Source organism: Mastigoproctus giganteus, chromosome 1, assembly GCF_048544385.1.
Source record: "Mastigoproctus giganteus isolate SK-2022 chromosome 1, ASM4854438v1, whole genome shotgun sequence".
Lineage (NCBI taxonomy): Eukaryota > Metazoa > Arthropoda > Arachnida > Uropygi > Thelyphonidae > Mastigoproctus > Mastigoproctus giganteus.
In genome coordinates, this window is record NC_143575.1 from 181691302 (window position 1) to 181711303 (window position 20002).

At 38.9% G+C, this 20002-nt stretch overlaps 1 protein-coding gene across 2 annotated transcripts in view; it reads left to right on the top strand.

Annotated features, from left to right (window-relative positions):
• The first annotated feature begins 4519 nt into the window (after positions 1-4519).
• Positions 4520-20002, top strand: part of LOC150091347 (cytochrome b5 reductase 4) — a 210578-nt gene continuing 195095 nt past the window's right edge. For both annotated transcript variants that reach the window (XM_090383334.1, XM_090383328.1), the window contains exon 1: positions 4520-4932. The gene's annotated coding sequence lies outside the window, so the exon portion shown is untranslated. The remainder of the gene's footprint in view (positions 4933-20002) is intronic.

The following is a 20002-nucleotide window of genomic DNA, read 5'->3' on the forward strand; positions in this document are numbered from 1 at the left end:
AAGGAGAGTGACTGAAAGGTGTTTGTATGTAATGGACAATCAATAGGAAAATGACGAACCGTAAGTTGTCTGTGACAGGATGAGCACTGAGGTGGGTTTTCTCCAAATAATAGGAAAAGATGAATATGATGAGTGTGCCCAATTCTGAGTATTGGCAATACCACTTCCTCTCGTCTGTTTCGTCGAAAGCCAGAGAGTCACAGCTTTGGATCTTGTTTTATCTGATAAAGATTACTGTTGGGTTACTTCTTCAGATCTGTGATCACTTCCCAAAATGCCAGAATGGCTAGGGATCCAGCAAAAACTGATTAGACACGCTGAAATTCTTCCTTATGGCAGAGATAGCACTGAAGGAGTCGGTGTAAATTATGGAATGCAAGATGGAAAGCTCAATCTTATTAAGTGCTAACTTGATGGCGTATAATTCAGCAGTGAAGACGCTGCAGGCTAAAGGTAGTAAGGCTGTAAGCGAAGGAAAAACTGGTATAGCACCAATCATACTGGCAGCTTTCGATCCATCAGTATAGATTTTACAGGCATGGAGTTCCGAGTAATGTGAGCCGAATGCAACTGCCTGATATTGAAGGGAGGTATGACATTCTTCCCCCACTGGAGAAAATGTATCCTACTATGTAATTATGGGCATAATTCAGAGGTCACAATCGGTTAATCGATTGTGCATTTTTGATAATCACATAGGTATAGTTGGAAATGTGGAGGGAGAGATTATCCAAGCACAGAATTTAAGCTTTAGTTTTGATAACGTTAGTTCGATTCCGTTCACTGTCTTTTTTTTTTTTTTTGTTTGTTTTTTTATTTCATAATAGATTATTTACTGAACTCCGATTTTTGAAACGAGTCTCACGAAGCTGTGGTTACGATCTCTATCCTTCTACACTGTGTGGGATAAGCCTAGCTTCACGTTTCCTTCTGAAAGGGAATAACTTTTATGAGCTGTTTCCATATAGTGGCTGTATTAGTTGGTCGCAATCGAGAGTTCCTGGTTTTTCATCCCTCCCGTTAAACAAGCAAACCGATGCAATACATACAAGTTACAGACACAATACACTTATGCCACATGACTTAGGTTGCTTTGGCGCAAAATTAACCAACGACAACCCTTTCCAAACGTATGACAAATGACAGCGTTACTCCGTGCCGGATTTACATATAAGCTAAATAAGCTATGGCTTAGGGCCTCACATTACAAGGGACCTCGCTGCATCTTAAAAAAAAAATAATATATTGTTACAGGTGAACTGTAAGGAGGAAGGGGCTCATAATGTTTTGGCTTAGGGTCACAACAATTTTAAATCCGACCCTGGCGTTACTATTATGTTGTCGAGGCAGGTTTCCTTCATATGCTATTTAATAAGGCCAACCATTAGTTACGACGATGCAGTAACTGCATCATTTTCTAAAAGCATCTTCAGTGGAGGCTGTAGTTAGCCGATTTCAGGGTCAGTGAGTAAACTTCCCCTTGAGTTATTCGGGTTTTTTGCCGACCGGACTAGCCGGGTGGGTAAAGTGCCTGCCTGGCAACCCAAAGGTCGCGGGTTCGAATCCCGCCTCGGGCTTGGATCAAAGTACTGCAAAAAAACTTTGGGAGGTGCATTATGGCCACAGAAGCCGATGCGCCAACAACTAACTAAAAAAAAAAAAAATTCGAGTTTTTTAGGCCGCACATCATGCAAATCGTCCCGTGAACACACTTGAAATTTGTTGAAAATGGGTATACTGTTATATGCATGGGGCGGGGCAATATGGTCTAAGTATTTGATGCCCTGAAACCTTACAACAGCAGCAGCACTAACTGCTCTCAAGGGTATCAAAATGGATATAACCAACGTCCTCCCCACACCACATAGAAAATGCTCCAATTGGAATTCTCAATGACGCTAGGTGACGTAGACGAGTGGTCACGTGAACGACTGCAGTAACACACACTTTTTTTGAGTGGGCCGTGGTTCAAGGCCGCATGACTGCTAAATACAATTAACGATTGTATTCCCGATTCATTGTAAACTCTTCTGACCTAGTGGTTGTACCAGAATATAAACAACAACATTTTTTTTTAATGCATGACTGAGTTAGTCGGTCACAGGCGAGGGTTGTATGGTTTCATCTTTTCATATTGCGGGAATTCGGATTTTGCGCCCAGCAAACGCAAATTGGCCACAGAATACACGCAATTTACAGACACAGGAATACCTCATAGTTTTATTATTATTATTCAGTTTATTAAGCTTGATTTCACTCCCTGTACGGCTAGAAGGGTGAACGTATAATTATAAGTGAAAAATACATACATTAAACGGACAATAGATAATGTTTGACAATGCACTTGCCTGGAGTTGGCATAGTATAGGTATATACACTGAGTGATCACTGAATTATGACCACCCCTATGACCACGTGAGGTACGAGAGTGCGGAGTTCGTCGCACTCTCGTAGATAAGGTGTCAGTGGTTCAGTAGATAGTAAAATTCCGAGCGTGATAGGTAAAAGGAAATATTTATCGGACTTTGATAAAGGACAGATTGTGGGTGCTCGATGAGCTGATGCCTCGATTACCCAAACGGCTGAACTGGTGGGGTGTTAGACAGCCGCCGTAGTTGATGATCTATTCCGACACTATGGAAAGAGTTCCAGGCAGCATGGCTGCAGATCCCTACGGACGTCTTCAGACATCTAGTAGAGTCAATGCTTAGGCGAATAGCAGTTGTTATCCGTGTGAACGGTGGCCCAACATGGTATTAGGTAGGTGGCCATAATTCAGTGATCACTGAGTACATATAATGTAAAAACTGTTTCCTACATCTAACTGCTTTATAATCTCATAATAATAATTTACAGGATTTATTATTATGACACGAAGTTATGCTAAAATCATTAAGGATACCATTCTTGTCGAAATGATCCATTTCGATAAGAAAGATATCCTAAATGCATCTTTAACCATAGATCCATAATCTTATCAACCACAGAAGTCAAACTCATTTACCTTTCACTTCTTACCCCCCCCCTTATAAAATGGGAGAGACATTGGCACTTCTTTCAGTCTAAGAGAATAATCCCTGAATCCAATGATTGGATCGACTCACTTGCTACCTTTTTTCATTATAACTAGATGCTCACCATATGTCCCTGATATTTTTAAAAAACATTTAAAAGAACACAACGCTATTCTTCACACTATCCCAACTCAGCAGCTTTTCAGATGGTCACTCTGATATAATTATGTCACATTTTATAGGGATTCAATTCGACCTTACTACTTGCCCTTTGACATTAATGTATTTGCGAAATACCTGTTCAACGTAGCCGCCATTTCGGCTGGACTGTCCACTATCATTTTTTATATAATGATTATATTTTCTTTCTTTTTTCTTTTTATCAAGGCCTGGGCAGCCTTGATCTTGGTACCCACTGGTATTCCATTCTGTCCAATAGGTACTGACATTCTTTCTTTTTCTCGTCTTCTTTTGGATCGTTAGATTCAATAAAATTTGGCCCACCTCCATATGGTGTGACTCATCTGGTGTAGACGAACACTGAGCACCTCTCCACGTGATCGCGATTGCTTTTCTGGTGAATCAAGTGGCCAGAAACTGCACAACCATAACATTACACACATTTCTGGCCTTTTACAGGGTTCTGTATTCATCAGTGTACTTCGGCGGAGTTGAAATAACGTTCCAGTACCGTCGTACACAAGATATTGTACATATCTGCATGTCAATCATACCACTACTTTGATCTTGCAAGGAGCCTATCAAATATGTTCTCTGTTTTTTTTTTTTTTTTTTGTTTTTTTCATATTCAGCTTTTGCAAGTCTTACCCCGTCAATGGCTTTATTACACATGTGCTTACAATTATCGTACGAGATGGAGTTATGCGATAGTCTGTGACTGTCCCATTTTTTTCCCTTTTGCTCAATTAAGTCTTTAAGTGAACAAACAGCTCCCTTTTCATCCATTTTTCAACAGACAAAATACAAATAACATAAAAACAGTGGAGTTTGCCTGCTGATTTACTAAACAAAAATATCAAACTTATTAGCTGAAAATTTAATGATTTATTGTAAAAAATGTTTCAACTGATATAAGAGTAAATAAAGATACTCGAAAATGCACAAAGTTAATTTTTAAAAATCTTCTCAGATTAAAAACAATATAGTATGGTCATTATTTTTCTTTCCTCCTCTTTTCTCTTCGCAACGAGAATAATACACCTTCCACAAAATAAGGCAACACTTTTTTTTGTTATTATTATTATCATCAACACGATGCTGATAAACTGCAGTTGAATTTAAGTGCAACCGATAGTGGCACCATTCAAATTCTCTCGATAAACGTTAGAAAACACAAATCAATAAGGTAAAACTGAATTATTGGAATAAGTGCAAAATCAGCTGAAATCTCTTTCTGTTCCATACCCTTTCAAAATGCAGAAATATCGACTGCACGCTTCACGTATAGGTGGAGCTACAAAACACTTATGATTTCGAGAGCATTGCTGTGTGTGGATCGTATGCATCCGCCCTGTATCTCGAGTTCGTTTGATTATTGCATCTCTACGACATTAACACCGACCGTCAGTAGTCCATCGTATTTAATACACCGCTCTTCCGTCACTGGCGGGTCGACTACGGTCATGTGAAATGCGTGTTGCTATGGCACTGCTTCCGATCGCTGACAGCCGATCGTTGCTCCAGAGCTGGCCGCCATTTCAAGAACCCCCATCGTCGATTGATTGCACGCGCTGACGGAACTGCGCACAATGGATGAAGTACGATCCTCACTCGAAAGATGAAAGGTGTCAGTGTGTTTTCGGCAATCGGTGGGATTCAATAGCGTCTTTGCCCATCTAATAATCCATCCTCCAGTGGTATCCTCCTTCGTCTGCGGCAGTCGTCGCTATAGTCAAAAGTAAGTGCAAATTTAATATCGATGCTTGTTGTGCATACCTCCAGCTTCTCTTCCACTTGCCTCTTTCGTCATTCAGATCTTCTGCTATCGTAATGTTTCAAGTGGTGACGTAAGCAAAGAGGAGGAAAACACCCATTTTTTAATTAATGGCCACATTTTAATTAATGACATTCGGGTATTCTTGTAATTTATAGTTGGCTGAGAAAAAAGCTGGCTTCTTAATGAACAGTGTACGCATTTTAATTTGTGTTTTTTTGACCGAGAAGTAAATTTAGGAAAAAAACGTGACCAATGTTTACAGCAGGAAAGGGAGGACCACAGAGAACAACCATTTAAGTGTGTCAGCTTAATTCCTGTAGGTGAAGATCATTTGAGAGTTGGCCAAATTTATTTTTACTCGAAAAGATGTCACTTTACTGCAGTTTATTAGTTTTCTTTACTTCGGTATTTTGACATTATGAAATATAAATTTCTGCCATTATTTGAAGTAGTTTAAGGAGTTTGCCTACAGTATTCTTCCTTTTTGCGGAAAAAAAAATTAATTTGAATATTGTTAAATGTTTAAGAAGTACGTTCCCTTGTCAACGAACGAATTTTCAAATAGCAAACGCGTGCAATTTAATGATTTAATTTTCAAAATTCCTTATACAGATTCGTCTAAGTTGCCTACAGTATGCAAAAAGCCCATCAGTATAAGTTCGATATACGAGTTGTGAAAGAAGAACACTTGTGACTGCTAAACGGCTAAAAGGACAGAAGTCCATGAAAAAAAGCGAGAGGGGGGAATGAATATTAGTTGAAAATGTCATTGATAGCGTGTCTATCAATGACATTTTCAACTAATGTCATTGATAGACACGCTATCATAGTGGCGTATCATCCTATGGTGCAGCTGCACCACTGCCCAGAGAAATCAAAAGGAAATAATCCCAAACTAATGATGATACGCCACTGAACGAAGAATATCTTGCAAATTCTAAAATGTGTATTAGTTCCCCATAAAATATTCACTTATTAATAAATTTAATATAAACTGTTGTCTAATATTATAAAAGAAATTCTGTATATATATTGTTTTCTCAAATGCCACAGAGGAATCAATTGCTCCCTTCTTTCAATACCAATCTAAGGTTCTCACTCCGTCTTGATTAATACAATGCTCGACAAAATTAGCAGAACAAAACGTTTTTCATGAATATTTAATTGTGAACAATGTCGCTGAAGGCGAATATTTGATAGAATATTAAGCATCCTGGCATGCAAATTCCGAGTATTCAATAGAAATCGATCTACCACCTCAAGCAGCCGCACATTATGCAAATTACTCATGCCTATAAAAACACGGGTTGCGACCACATCACTTTATTCTCGTTTTTTGGCTTGCTCAGTGGGATAGCCACTACTCAAGATAAGTCATCGTCATTTAGATTATTATTTAAGATGGCGGGTCGTTGGATGACTTGAACCCGGGCAGTCGCAGACAGAGGTGGCACGTTGGCTTAATGTGTTACGCAGTGTCGTCTCGGCACTATGGAAAAGACGGCAATGGAAGCAGTTTCAGGAGACAGGAACCATTACCAAAAAAACCGGCCAAGGTCTCCCAAGGGCTACGTTAACCAGAACAGACCGCTATCCTATCTGGCTTTAACAGGAAGACGGAACCCTACGATATCTTGTCATCAACTGTCTCTTGGGGTCACAAGTGAAAACATTTCGAACCGGACTGTTGGGAAGGCTCAATTCAAGTGGACCCTACACAAGGAAAACAGTGGTCTGTATCCTATTAACCTCAAACCACCGCATAACTCGTCGAAACTAGTGCCATAAACACCTTGGCTCTGATTCAGCTGCTCCCCCCTTTGGTAATCCGGCCTTGCATGGATCCTACTGCAGCAAGTCTCTAATAAGCAGAGCCTTTCATAAGTTGAGGTGTTGCCCACAAACCGGCAACTACTTTTTTTTTTTTTTAGAATGAGAGCTTAGAGGAATTTCTAGAACGTAAACCGTCAGAAATTAGTCGTCCTGATATGGGAAATTAATTGTTTCTAAACATTTAAATTTCTTCCCTTTCCCTTGTCTGTACTACTAAAATAATATTTTGTTATTGAAAATAATAAAATTCAAACCACTTAAAATAAGATACCTGTAAATTTACATAAGCAGATTTATTAGTGAACCGAAGTTCATTTCTCCTGAGTTTAAAATCTTGTGCAGAAAATTGCACACATTTTGCTGAATGACTAATTACACCCGCTTATATAAAACAGAAAATAATGTAAGAAGAGTGAAGAAGTGTACTTGTTACTATAAAGCCCGACATCGATAAATCCTAGGATTTACCAGTCGCGATGTTAAAAACTCGTTGGATAATTGTATTTGCGGATACTGTTCCATTATGTGAGTGAATCTTGCTTGAAAATCGGAAAAGTGAATAAACCGTTTATGTGGAACGTTTTTGAAATTATTGCTTTCCTATTTTTCACTGTCACCAACAGTCTTTCAGGGATAGGGAAAATATCTTCCTCCTCTGTTTTGATTTAAAAAATCGAACAAAGGTTTGCAGTAATCGCAAGTGCGACTATCACATCTCCGATTTTTAAACAAGAACATAAGGGGTTATATCTCCTATCCCCGCAAGGTTGTCTGGGTTGTCACTATATTCGGAGCGCCTAAATATATGCTTCATTCGGATAATGAAAGCGAATTCGCAGGTTCTGTGTGGAGTGATACTACATTTTAATCTTTTAAATTCTAGAATTTACCGGATTTCAGGCATTTATAACAACATACACACGCGCTTATATGTATTTATATGGTTATTTTTGATAGATATTAAATTAAGGCTATCGTCGAGTGTGTAGCTTGGTATGACATCAAACGTTATGATGATTCTGATTGGTTGAAGAGCTGCCATTCTTCATCATTTGTCATGAACTTTTGTGCGTTTACTTAATGAGTTGTTGTGTATACTCTTAAGTAAATATTGCCACATTTTCTGAATATTCATAGCCATCCTTTAAAAATCTTCGTTACTTTTCTGTGTTTTGCTTTCAAATTATAAACTTCTTTTTCAAGTAACTTCACAACCTCTTATTAGATACTGATAGGACTTAGTTTCTCTAGGTCACTTTGTTTGTAATCTTTTACTTTTTTAATGTTATGTGTGATATCTAATAAAAATATGGCACATATTAAATGTAATTAGATACAATGAAGTTAATAATTTGAAAACTAATTTTTTTTTTTTTTTTTTTTTGTCACGGTGGCGTATTCCTTTTGGCCTACAATGTTATGCTTGCAATGACATATTTTCTCTACTTTTTTGTTACATATAAATTGATGGGGGTCTGCATCCAGGTTCTAGGCAATCTGAAGCATGCTGGTGGGAATGAAGCGGTCAGCTAGGTAACCCCATTACAGTTGCTGTGAAGAGAGGGAAAGGGTTTGATGTGGAATCCTCCGATAGCAAATGTCCCAGAAATCAGGAGTTTGATGTAGCCTGTAATCAGTTTTATAGTGGTATTCAGTCTTCTTTTTTCAACCTTTGGTTTCATAGTTGTGAAATGGAGGATTGCTGTTAATGGTGGTAGTGTGAATTCAAGGAGATTCAGTTATTGAAATTATTGCACCATTTACACCTCGCAACCAATATTAGAGGCGGATTTCGAACTCGCAACCTTTATTTCTGAGGCAGTTACATATCTATTGGACCATTCTCGAAGCACAGGTTCACCATTTGGCTTAATGCTGGTGACTCGCTCTATAGAAATTGCAGGGATTAGAGCTCGTGTACAAATGTGATTTCAGACAATATTTTTTGATCATTTAGTTGGCAAAAAACATATTTTATTATGCAGTAGAAAGCGCTCCCAGAATTCACAGGCATAATAAAATTTCGTTTCTGATCATGTGACTGTATTAAATTATGCTGTTGGCTCATGCTAAATACGAATTACTCCTGAATACTTAGGTTTTGTGCATAACTTTCAGAAAACCGGAATTTTCAAAAACTTGGCATGTGTTATGTTCTGACGATGCTCAATTTATTAAGTTATACCAGTTTATCGTGTGAAAATAAGTATTTTCGTAGTTGCCAGTCGCACTGATCAATGAGATTAATAAGAGGTGACGAAGAATGAGAACTCTTCAGCCAATACGATTGATGTGTGAAACTTCGCCCTATAGTATAAGTACAGTTGTACCAGGATCCCCATGAACTCGGAGGCCTCGCTCTCTCCTTCGTACCTTACAGAGATATGTCACTGGTAGTATTTGTACTACAAGTGAATGGTACTACAAGGTCGGCGAGACACCACGATGAGTCGATTGGAATTCAATGTACAGTACTCACAAATACAGTAATAATAAAAAAAATAAATTGTAAGTTACGTTATAAAAGTCATAAAATGCCATGTTTTGGTAAATATTATAGTATTTCTGTAATGTTACAAGAAATATTGGGTCACTAAGATCGATGAAATATTAATACCAGTCGCGTTCTAAATATATTGAGAATACTGTGCAATACTCTCTTGTGTGGTCCTGGATGTATTGACGTTCTGATAAAATGTAAATATATCGTATAGCAGTCACCAATGGTTTTGCCCTTTATGTTCACTTTGAATTTAGATTCGGTTACAAACTAACGTGACTGCAAAATACTGTCAATGATTATTCTTATTAATTGACTAGTAAGCTCGTCAGATCTATGTTTGTGCCAAAGTATAAAGAAAACCATCCCTTTTTTAATAAATGAAATACAAAGAAAAGATTAGCCATTAAAACAACAACAAAAATGAAGTATATCTACTAGGGTTAATACATTTAAATGTGTATACAGTTTAGAATTGGTAGAAAGCTATGTGTTGTTCGGTTGCGGACCACCTGGAGTCTACAAAATATAGACAGTTTATCAATAGCATCCTACTCACAATGAAACACTTTTTTTTTTATTAATTAAGAGATAAAGGCCATGTTATTTCTTAGTGCTAAGGAAGCGAAGTTTAATAAAGATCACAGCTGGTCTTGATTAAGATTTTAAAGATCGGATTGTACGTCTAAATTGGGATTGCCAGACACAATGGTGTTTGGGGATGGGGGGGAGTTACATCCCTTACGGATATTTAATTAACTCTGATTAAGTTTCCGTTCGATGTTTAGATTATTAAAATAGCTGTTAAGAATTCGTTATTCAATATTCAGACACATGGACAATCGCATACGGCATTTCATTATAATACAGTATTGTTTAAATTCACTTTATGTATATTATAATCTCTGTAGCTGAGTGGTCTTGGGCAGGAGTGCAGTAGCACCCGCTCTTTGAACAGACCGGGGTTCAAGCCCCTGACCGCTAAATATGGTCGATCTGCCGACCCGCACTGGATCAGCGTGGAAGATTATAGTCCATTTCCTTCAACATGAATCGTTGAGGAAGCTTCCATCCTGCAGTGGATTGATAATGGCTGAAGTTTACTTTTTTATATATATATTATAATCGTGGCATTTGTTCCTTTAAGTGTTTCAGTTATTTTTTAATTAGTTAATTCATAAATTAATTTACATTTTAATACAAAAGAATATTGAAAGGACTCGTGACATGGGTGAGTGAACAACTGTCATGAGTGATGGTAAATGTCAATTCTGAGTACAGAATAACTTTGATCACTTTTTTTTTTTTTTTTTTTTTTTTTTTTTTTTTGAATCAAGGATACACGTTTCCAAAACAACGCATTTTATAAGTTGGAACCTGTAATTGAAGTTTTAAGTTTTTTCCCCCCATCGTTTTTATTTTATTTTATTTTTTTGCGGGATTACGCTAACATTTATTACACAGAAGAGCCTTATTTTGAGCTCCATATCTATTTCTCTCTCTCGTGTTTATAAAGTAAAACAGAAGAACGTCACTGTATGCTCAGGGATATTTTTAGCATATTTTCAGTACACATATACGATTATCCGCTAGCGATAAGAGAAGACTAGCCATGTGGAGAATTTCTCATGAATTGGTCAAACGATTTTTAAAATTTTTTTTTTTTTTCCTTTGCGAATATTAAAGTATAGCAGTCAGTAAAGAGAGAGGTTATGATTATTTCACACACAAAATTTGGTACCACTCCACGCCAGGCTAATGAAAATAATGAAAAAGTAAATTATGCAAAACCTTTCTCTGGCTTTCATTTTAATCAGAAAATTTCCATCTTCTTCCTTCAGATATTTCTGTAATTCACAGAGCAACTTACTTTTCAGCGATGCAGTTTTCCCTCATGTTTCAGTTCTGAGGGAATCGCCTACATTTTAGAACTTTGCTCACCTTCATTAAGAAACGACATTGTCTTCAGTGGTCTTTTTCCGTTGATCTTCTTTGGATTTTTTTTTATGCTCTGTTGTAATTCTCTTTAGACTTCGATTTAGGATATCAGAGATGTCAAGTCTTTTCATCTTGTTAAGCTAATTTTTAATCTTTAGCTTGCAATTTACTACTGAACAAATTTAAATAATTTATTGTCATATCCAAGTGTTATTATATTCAAATTAAAAAAAATAATAAAATAACAACATCATGTCATATTACAACACTCATATTTCGTATTTCCTCCTAGCAGTATTAGGAATGTGCACAATGATAGTTACCTAAGGTGCCTGATTTCAAAGACGAATTCAGATATATCGATACTATCTTAAAGATATACATGCATATATGAAGAAGCATAGTTAGACAAAGCCGATTCCTCCTTATGTTTTTCTGCAGGATAAATGGAGTTATCACTCAATATTGATTTAAAAATAAAATAAATAAAATTTCTGTTTATACTCTAAAACAGCCACATAAAGTTAGAGGACTTTACACGATGAAGGTATACACTTCCTTACTATTAATATCCGGATACCCTTCCGTTGATGGTTGGTCCAAGCACCACGTGTCAGACAACTTTAAATAAGCTCGTAGTCCTTCAAGGAGACAGTAACGCAGTTGTGAATGCAAGATGCTGCGATCGACGAAATTAGCAGATTTCCAGCGCGGAATGTTGTTGATGTTGTTGTTGTAACAGGGTTTTAGGAGCATCAGCAATTAAGGCCATATTTCTCCATATATACTGTCTGCAAATTGTTTGTTCTGTGGTTTATTTTCGGTTTGCTGGAGACGAATACCCCAGTTTCTGGGGAAAAAAAAAACACGCTGCCCTCGCCTGAGACTGACTAACTCAGCCACGTTGTGAAAAGGCCCATAAAAATTCCTAATGTCATCGACGGGACTCGAACTCTGGTCTTTTCCACCCTGTGTGGGGAGGACAGTGATCCTACCAACTATGCTACTCACGAGGGCCTTTTCGGGGGAACTCTACTTCAGATATTCATGTTATGCAATTCTCTTGTTCTCTCGGAAATCGGCTGAGGCCCTTGGTTATCTATTTTCGGAGGTTCTTGTCTTGTTTGAAATGGTTTTTCCTTTACTGGATATGATATTCATCGTGATCACAATCACTTAACAGACTTTCGACCACAACTCTGCCACTGAGGCGCTTCCGTAGCCAGGTGGGCAGGAGCAGCAGTACGTAGCACATGCTTCTTGATTAGCCCGGGGTTCGAGCCCGTGACCACCAAATACGGAGGATGCGAAAATGTCAGGGAATGACCACCGCATATTCCCGGAGCAGTATGGCCTCAGTTGCTAATGCTCCTAAAAACCAAATAACAACAACTGCAACTGATTTCTGGTTTATTTCGATTCACACCATTATGAAACACCAAGAAATTCAGCTATTTCTTTAATAGGATGTACTTTAGACCTGCCAATGCTATCATTTCTTTTTGCTACTCATTAGCACCTTTTCTGTGCTTCATCTTTAGTGGTGTGAACCCTTGCTTCTTCAGTTACATTAACTCGTTTTCTTTAATTACAAATATACCTGTAAATAAACAAAATGGGTTAACTGTATACTCTAATTTCAATGCTCTAAGCAAACAAACGTAGCAGATACACGTGTTCAGTCCTGTTATATTCCATAAATACCACAAGTGCCTAATTTTTTGTCCGGTGCCTATATATTTTTTAATAGAATATATTGAGGATCATGGACTTCTTAGCCATTTCAGTTAAATTTTTTCAGACATTTAACTTAGTGAAATTGTTTTTACGTTAGATTTCAAAGATTAAATAGACCGTTATTGATTATACAGTTATAACGATTCATCTAACTATATGGTTATATAATTCACCAGTAACTTTGAATTAGTTTTTTTAAAAACGCACTTACGTCTACTCGGGTTATTCAAAAATTGGGTTATTGATCACTGTCCTCCCCACACAGGGTGGAAAAGACCTGAGTTCGAGTCCCGTCGATGACATGAGGAATTTTTATGGGCCTTTTTCACAATGAGGCTGAGTTATTCGGTCTCAGGCGCGGGTAGCATGGTTTTTTTCTCTCGGAAGTTCGGAGTTTTTCGTCTAGAAAACAGAAAATCGACCACAAAACACACGCAATTTACAGACAGCATATACGGGACAATATCGCCTTAGTCGCTAATGCTCTTAAAAAAAAAAAAAAAAAACTAACTGCAACTCCCGAAAAGACCAATGTTCGTAGTTGCACATAAAAAAAACTAGACTTGATATGGGCTGAAAGGCATAACACTGGGGTGTTGCTGACTGGAAAGCTGTGGTCTGACGAATCCAAATTTTGGCTATATTCTAAAGGAAGAAGAATTTCATCCAGACTGTGTACACTTTGTCTGGATTCCCAAAACATCATTAACCCACCAACAGCTTGTGCAAGCAGTTGGTGGGTCACTGACGCTTTGGGAATGTTTTAAATATTATGCATTGGGTCCCTTACTTGTAATTCTAGCCAGAATGAATTAAGTTGCTTGTACAAATATTCTGGATGATCAGGTTGTTCCTTCTGTTGAACATTTGAGGGGCACTCATGATTTCGATACCCTTGTATTATAGGATGACAACTCTCCGGTTCACAGGACTTCTGTTGTTTTAAACTAGCACGAGGAACACGACGGAATGGTAGGGCATTTAAACTGGCCAGCCAAATAATTATATTTACGTTCTACAGAGAACGTATGGGACTACCTAACAACAACAGAATACGCAGAGTTATTTTCAGAATGGCCAAATATTGATACAAACTATTTGAGGACAGATTGAATTCTTACGAACGAGAATTCATGAAGTGATTAGTGCTAAAGGAGGAGTTACACATTAACTGAAAAATTGCACGTGACTAATTTTTTTCGAGGTGTTTTTATTAAGAAGCTATATTACGTATGCAATAAAAGAGGTTTTTCATTTTACTTATTTTTATCATGACTGTTTAAGCTTATTTTATCTTTAAATTTGTTTTCCTCTTGCTAATTGCTGTCTCTTGATAATGCCTTGTTGTAGGTTAATTTATAATGCATTTCTCGTTTCGCTTACGCAACAGATAAAATGATATTCACTTTATTCATCTTTGGTTATTTATTTATCATTGGTTATTACTCTAATGGAAAGATTATTTCATAATGCACGAGATGACGGAATATGTCCAATTATATAGAGGGAAGCAGCAAAAGATGTACGAATAAAAAACCTTTAGCTCGGAACTTTCCAAAGTGGATGTCGCTTTGTGTTCCAAAGGATATTGCCAAGTTTTGGCATTACCTCAGCATTGTTTTCACTCCTTTCGTTGCACATGAAGCAGGTGCAATAGGCCCAGGACCGAAAAGGGCCCCAAACATCAACAAAGGGAGCCCTCAGTCCTGCGACAACTTCTCCTTTATGTCCCCCCCCCCCTATTAATTATCGCAGCTGGTTCCCCTTAACTGTAGACACGCTCTTTCTCTTTAAAATATAATAACGGACCTAGTCGATTTTAGATAGGCTTGGTTAACTTCAATACTACATTCCTTTCCTCTCTCTTACTAAACTAGAATTATTTATTTCCATTAGCTTCTCTGTATTTTATTTTATTTTATGAAAACCCCAAACACGAAAGGTAAAAAAACCTATAGTACTTTGTATCGTGCATGGTTTGAAGGAGAGAGGGAGATGCCGGAAATGCTCTGGAGACTAAACATGGTTTTCACCACTTCAAGCCTCCAATAAGTAAAGTGGTGGTATTGCACCGGTTGATGAGAGTCATCTACCACCTAGTGTTACTATTAGTACTAGTAAGTATTATGTTATAATATTGTATTATTAATGTTATTTTATATTAGTATTAGTACTAATGCTAACTAGTAGTAACGTGGTAGTAGTGTAAAGTGTGTGTGTTTGGGGGCAAACGGCACCAGGGGTTCCCCCCATCTCCGAAGTAGTAGTAGTAGTGGCATGTGATGCAAGAAAGGAAGTGTATGAGCTTATGCAGCATCAGCCAAAAAAAAAAAAAAAAAAAAAAAAAATCACGCCATCCCTCCAAATGCTTGTCCAGTTCCTCCTTAAATTTATTCAACCTATCAACTTCCACGACAGATGGAAGTTTGTTCCAGCAATTAGCCACCCGCTGGCTAAAGGCAAATTTCCGCACATCTATTCTACATCTGTCCTTTCTTAATTTGAATTTATGCCCCCTTAGGTTCGTAATCTGAACAACTGGAAGGATCCCATCAGAATTCAGCGTGCTCAACACATTCAAGGCCTTATACACCTCAATCAGATCACTGCTCAGGTGCCTAGTCTCCAGCCACTGCAATTTGCAGAACTTAAGCCTCTCTTGGTAAGAGAATCCCTTCATTCTCCTCACCAATCTTGTTGCCCTCTCAAGTAAATCTACATCCTTCCTAAAATGAGGCCTCCAGACCTGTACGCAGTACTCAAGGCGTGGCCTGACCATTGCCTTATACAGAGGGACAATCACCTCCTTCTCCCTGCTAGCAAAATTCCTATATATCATTGACAAAACCCCATGACCTGCCCTGGCAGCCTGTCTGCATTGCCCAGAAAACTTCATATCTGACTGCACAATTACTCCCAGGTCTTTTTCATTTTCTACCACCTTAAGTGTAGTACCACACAGTTGGTACGTTTCTCTGTGGTTACTTGTACCCATATGCAGTACTTTGCATTTGTCAAGGTTAAACTTCAGTTGCCACTTCTTAGCCCATCTGCCCAAATTATCTAGATCCTGTTGCAGTAGCACACTGCCATTACTGTCATTAACAACCCTGCCAACCTTTGTATCATCTCTGGTTGGGCTGAAGGAGATGGGGGAGTGTCCCCGAAATTTTGCTTTGGAGACTAAACATATAATAGGAATATTAGTATTATGTAAAAAGAAAAAGAAAACTGTAAATACAAATGTAGATAACAAAAATTTAAATTTTTTTCTGTTTTGAAAATATATGATTAATGGTAAGAATTTTCTAATATTTTAAAATTAATTTTTTTTGGTATGTTACACATTTTAAACGTTCTTTTTTGAGAATAAAACGCAAGATGTATCCAAACCACGAGCTAAATCAGATATAACCATACATAGAACTAACAAAATACCCACATAATCAGCTGCAATACAGCGCAGTCATTTAAAACTCAAGTGTATACTGCAGTCCTTTTCCCCTTGAATTGATAAGATAACATCCTTTACTACTGCTCATGAATGGATGACTTTGTGTAACACCATAGAACATATTTGAATCGTTGTTTGCGCAATATAATTCTAAATGCCGTACTTCTCTGTATTTATTTATTTTTTTTTTTTTTGTTTCACAAAGGAGTTATTCTTGTACGAGTAGAATTATTTCTACAAAATACTCTCTGAAGCGACTTTCTCAAGTTAGGTTATATATACAAAAGTATATTTAATGAGGTAGCTCAGTAAGGATCCATATTAAAGGGGCATCCATGATGGCTCAGAAGACTTTCACTGCGCCATCATCAGGAAAATGCTTATCGCGAAAAAAAGGATTTCAGGGATAGATGGATGGAAAGCGAAAGAAATTTGAAGTAGTGTATCAGAAAAATAGATCAGATTCCGCAAAATTCAAAACCACATTGGCTTGCCATTTTGTGGCAATATGTGAATTGCATACAAGGACATTGGCGTGGAGCAGCAACACACATTCATCAGTATTCCTCACATTTCCCAAAAGGCGTAAGAAGTGGGCACTTTGGTCCTCGCGATTTAAAGGACCACCGCACTCGACAAAAACAGAAAAAATACAGTACAGTATATTCAAATACATTTTCATAATAATACACGCTTTTATGTGCACAATGTGAAACAACCAGACGAGATGGCATTGCGTTGTCTTTTGTTTGAACTCAGTGGATACTTTATACTTAGTTGACAGGAGCATACGTTTAGTTTAATCAATGAAAAGTTTTCTTTTTTATTAAGAGCAAATGAAATAATCAGCTGAATACTTCATCTGAACCAGACCGCATCTGGAATACTAGGCATAGGTTTGGAAATCACATCAGGAAGGACACGGATGTGTTGAAAGTAGAGGCGGTCTAACTGTAGTTGGCTTGGCGGCTCTCAGTTTTGACCATATCTTTTTCTATTTTTATTTATTATGTATTAATTTTATTATTATTTTTTACAGCGGTAACACGCGCTACAAATACTCTATAACACCATCAAAAGTTACCTAAGCAACAGAACCATCAAAGTCACCGGCCCCTATGGCTCACTCTCCAGGCATGTCCATCGGGGCTGCCCTCAAGGTTCGGTCCTTGGCCCACTACTGTGGAATATTGTCTTAGACACCTTTCTTAACATCGATCTCCATGAAGTACAATCTCAGGCATTTGCGGACGACCTCATTCTGACGATACAGGCAAACTCAAGCGCCGCGTTAGAGGTCCTCGCAAATCGGGCCCTTACCACCCTCCAAGAATGGGCAAACCGAAATCAACTCAAAATATCCCCCACAAAACAAACCCCATCCTACTAAAGGGGCGCCTTGATCTTAGGCAGCCTCCGAAAATAAAAATTGGGCAGGAAACAATCAAATTCTCCAACCAACTGAAATACCTAGGCGTGATATTGGACCAAAACCTGTCATTTCAGGACCATCTGAAATATCTCCGAAAAAAAAATAAGACGCTACGCAGCCATGGTTGCCAGGGTCAAGCGTAAAGAATGGGGCTTGAAAAAGCGAGTCCTCAAACTGTTCTACAAAGCTATCTTCACTCCGATCGTCACCTACGCATCCGGCGCATGGTTTCAAAAAACTACAACAGCAGTAAACAGACGTATCACTGACCAAATTCACAGATCCATCCTCCTAACCATCACTCGCGCTTCCGCACGGTGAGCACCCACGCCCTGCAAGTGCTCGCAGGCACTCTCCCGCTGGACTTAGAAATCATACAACGTGGCCTACTGTACTACCTAGACAAAGGCACCCCACAGACTTTTCTGGGGTTCACTATTGACCTAACTAGCAACAGAAATGTGGAAAAGAAGAGGATACGAACTCACCTGCAACAGGCATGGCAGGAAAGGTGGTGCAACTTTCAAAAGGGAGAGATCACAAAGAAATTTCTACCCAATATTGAACAAAACTACCCAACCTCACCCAACTGTTCCTCCCCAAGTCTACAAGCAATGTACCTCTTAACTGGACACGGAGCGATTAATGCCAAACTGTCTCTACTTGGGATTCAGGTTGATCCAACTTGCACTTGCGGGGGGGCTGGAGAGCTGGCAGCACCTAATGTATGACTGCAGGCTCTATGAAGACCTACGTGGTGTTCTTCTCACCAGAATCCACTAATTACCACAGGGACAAGAACATCACCTCCTAGACACGAAGGAGGAGTATCAAGCCTTCTCGGATTATGCACAGGCACTGTTCGCGAGGAGGAGGAGGAGAAGAAACCAAATGGCCGCAGCACCAAAGAACATCTGTTCTTCAGCTCGCTAGGAATGGGACACCAGAAATGACCCACCTCCAACAATTAGAAAACTCAGGAAACAAACTATACCAAAATAGACTAACATGGACGGGACCCATGTCCCATGAAACACAAATGGAGATGACTACCAAACTTAGACACCCCACCAGCTGGGTCTATGTGAACAAGACACACTCCTGAGAACTGGAAAACTTAGGAAATAAACCACACTAAGGTAAAGGACTAACATGGACGGGACCCAGATCCCAAGGATGACAACTCGGACATGACACCAGATTGGACACCACCAACAAGGTCATTGTATAGTTTCCTGCAGATGCTTGTTGGCGATCGCACCGGGCTCCCTTGCCTGGTGCCTTTCCATCCCCTCCCCTGCGCCGGTGGTGGGACGGTCCCCCCGGCGCCCCCTACTTTCTCCTGGTGAAGCATGTGCCTGCCTCACTGACTTCTGGGGTTGCCTACTCTATCCTCTCCATATTTCTGCCTTAACCCCCCCCAGCCTTCAGTCTCCCACCCACTCTATCTTTATGCTAGCGAATGTCCCATACACAAAAACTTAATTATGCCAAAATTCCCGTTCGCCCATTCTTTCGGCCTTTATTATGCAAGCATTATCCCCCTCACCTAACGATCATCAAACCGACGATGATGGATATATGTATCGCATTATATGGATCTGTCTGTACGTACGTGCATATAAAAGAGCGCGCGCGTTTTTTTTTTTTTTTTTTTAAGGTCCTAGCCTTTGAAATCTCAGGAAATTAGGTGGCAGGACCAGAGTGAAATTAAAACTACTGGGTTCCTGGTCTGCCTCCACGGGGCGAAGGTGGGGCAACGTTGTGCCTCAGCAGGGGTCCAGCGGCTAAACGACCAGATGAACAACGGTACACGACATCACACAGATACAAAGCCCACACACTTTTAAATCTCTGGCATTTCCCAGTGAACTGGTACACCCACAATGAAAGCAACACGGAGATGGGGGAAACCCCTGGTGCCGTCTGACACTAAATACGCCTTACACCTTACAAATACTAACCTGCAATATTGTCCCTAGCGGCGATGACCACCTAGTTTCCCAAGCCAGTCTGCCTCTAGTTGGAAGGAGTGACAAGATGAGCTGTGCAGGGGGAAAAGGATATTCTAACTAGGCGAGTTTCTATAAACTGTATAATCTGAAACGAGGCAATGCGTAGTGAGCGAATTGAACTT